This window comes from Chiloscyllium punctatum, chromosome 17 (genome assembly GCF_047496795.1).
Source record: "Chiloscyllium punctatum isolate Juve2018m chromosome 17, sChiPun1.3, whole genome shotgun sequence".
Taxonomy (NCBI): domain Eukaryota; kingdom Metazoa; phylum Chordata; class Chondrichthyes; order Orectolobiformes; family Hemiscylliidae; genus Chiloscyllium; species Chiloscyllium punctatum.
Window position 1 is genome coordinate 25,228,543 of NC_092755.1, and position 2,886 is coordinate 25,231,428.

The following is a 2,886-nucleotide window of genomic DNA, read 5'->3' on the forward strand; positions in this document are numbered from 1 at the left end:
TTTGGAGAAATCTATTTACCTCAGCCTTCAGCACATTAACGATGGAATCACCACATCCTCTGTGGACACCGATGTAAAACGGTCAGCCCATTCTGAGTTCCCACATATTTGCCACTGTTCGCTTAGCACTGATATTGTGCATTTGGTGCTCTGCCTAACACTTCTTATGATACTGTACTTATGGTGCATGTTAAGAGTGTTTATCTGTGGGGTGCTGTGATCGTATAGTGGTTAGTATTCTGCGTTGTGGCCGCAGCAACCTCGGTTCGAATCCGAGTCACAGCAGTAATCGCTCGATGTGTCCCAGTCTTTTGTGAAACACAAAGAAATCAGTTGTTTTAACATTTTGATTTTCTCCAAGGTGATGTTATTTTCCTTCAAGCTCTGCTCGCTCACATCTCTGTGCTTCATATGTCAGAATTCAAATCCACCCGTTCTCAGAGATTTCTTCCCTCCTACGATCACTAACCGAACTTTCCATCCCATACCCCCATTCCATTAATTTGGAGATGCCGGTGTTGGACTATGGAGTACAAAGTTAAAAATCACCCAACACCAGGTTATGATCTTACAGGTTTAATTGAAGCACTAGCTTTCGGAGCGCTGCTCTTTCATCATGTGTTTGTGGAGTCATTTCCTATTTCACAAAGGCATTGTAGAATCTATTACAGACTCTCCCATTGATACCAATCAGTCTGTGATGCTGCGGTCACTGTTACTGGGTGAACATGCCCCAACCCCACCATCGGCACCTGCAGACCATTTGGTTACCACTGTTGTGAGTTCAATACTCATGTAGCAGCTTTTACCGACATGGACCAGAGATTATTGGGTGGGGGGGTGGGGGGAGGTGTCAAGCTCAGGAAAATGGCACAGAACAGTATCGGGGAAAAGCGACTTCATTGGATATGATCAGTTTCACTCCTTTTCTGCAATGGCCGAGCGCTATTACCACTGAACACTGGACTGTTTATTCAGACACCACGGACTCGGGTTTGACTCAGACCATGCTAGGTGGTAGAATTGGGATTCAATAAATACCTGGAATTACGAATCTAAAAACTCCTATATATCCATGTTCAATTGTTGAAAAAAAATCTGACGTCATTTAAGGAATGAAACTGCCATTCTTACCTGCTCGGGCCTCCATGTGACTCCAGACTCACTACAATATTGTTGAGTCTCAACAACCCGCTGTGCAATTAGGGATGGCAATAAATACTGCCGAACCAGCGACGCCCTCATACTGTAACGGAATAGAAAAAAAAAGTTCATTCGGCTCTATATAGATTACTTTGCGCAGTCCTGCAATTCAGAGTACTGCATGGATGTGATCGCACTGGGAACGTTGCAAAAGATTCACTGGGATATTGTCTGGGCTGAAGAGTTTCAGTTGTGAGGAGTTCACTGGGGTTGTTTGTCGCCGAGCAGAGGAGATTGGAGAACACATGACTGAGATGTATAACATAATGAGGGATATGGATAGGATAGACTGAAAGAAACGTTTGTTATTGATGGAGAGTTCGAACACTGGGGCCAAGAGACTTCGGAAAAAGGCAGAAAGTTTTGAGTAGATTTGCGGTTAGGGTCAGAGAGGCAGAAATCGTTCTAACCTTTAAAAAAAATTGAGATGTGAATTTGTGATGCCAAAATAAATAAAACTATGGGCTAAACGGTGGAAATCTTGATTCAGGTCGTAAAGCAGTTGTGTTGGACAAGTGTGGCCACAACAGGCTGAAGGGCTACCTTCGATGTTGTTGTCCTCCACAGTATCGTGGTTAGTGTCTCCGCCTGTCACAGGGCACAACTCTCCGCTGGGGGCATCGTAAAGGTATTAAACCTGTCGCTTTGTTCGCAACTGAAAGTTATTAATGCTTGGCCTTCCATTCTCGATTGGATATGTCACAGGAAGGACAGTGCTGTCTGAATCAGCGTGGAGACGGACTGCAGCTCCTGGGGAGAGAGAGTGTCAGTGACAGTGCAAACACGTAACTTCAGCAAACTGCACATTGTGTTTGCGTTGCAATGAAATCCATTTTATACAGTTGTTCCTGACTGATGTGTTTATTTAAAGCAGGAATCTGAGGAAGAAAACAAAGTAAACCCATTCAGATCTGAGTGCAGAAATATTTCCAGCAGCACTAATGAGGTTGTACAGCGTAGAACCGCGTTTGGATGGATTGAATTCGGTTTGGTGGGCGCAGCAGGCTTTCACTAGGATGAGTTACCAGTGTGTCAAGCCATTACACATGATACAGATAGTGTTCAATGTGATGGTACACTACAGTGGTTCGCAATGCTGTTAAGTCTGTAGGTCAGGCGGATTGGCCATGTTAAATTGCGCTGATGTGTCCAGGGAGTGACTTCAGTAAGTTGAGTTATCCATGGGTAACGCAGTGATAAGCTCAGCAGTCACACGATGCCAGGTTTTATTCCAGCAGGTTTATTTGAAATCACAAGCCAGAGGCCTGCGGGGATAGAGACGGGAGCTCTGTCTGATTGAGATGCTGTTCAGAGTGTCCCTACAGAATCTATTGGCTGAACTGTACTTTCTGCATTGTAGGGAATCTGTGATTCTATCAGAGGACACTGCCAGCGTTTACTGGGCTGCTAAAACATTGGAGACGATGCTGACGGCGTTTAGTGGGGATGGAATTTTATTTATTTGTGTTTTGGAAAATTTGAAACTAAACCAAGGAAAACCGAATGGAAGTTTTCCGGAGTATTTGAGGTTTGGAGAGAGTAAATATGTGGTACATTCTCTCTTTCAAGTTCATAAATTTCTGAAAGTCAAGATTTCAATACCATTGATGTAGGACGAAGAAATAATGGGAGCAGACTTTCTGTCACTGAGACAATACGTTTCCAAAATATTTGGAAAGGCAC

General features: G+C 43.9%; 1 non-coding gene across 1 annotated transcript; it reads left to right on the forward strand.

The window, feature by feature from the left end:
• Window positions 1-213: 213 nt before the first annotated feature.
• trnah-gug (transfer RNA histidin (anticodon GUG)) lies at window positions 214-285 on the forward strand. Its single transcript has one exon. It is a non-coding gene; the product is annotated as a tRNA-His (tRNA).
• The last annotated feature ends 2,601 nt before the right edge of the window (window positions 286-2,886 follow it).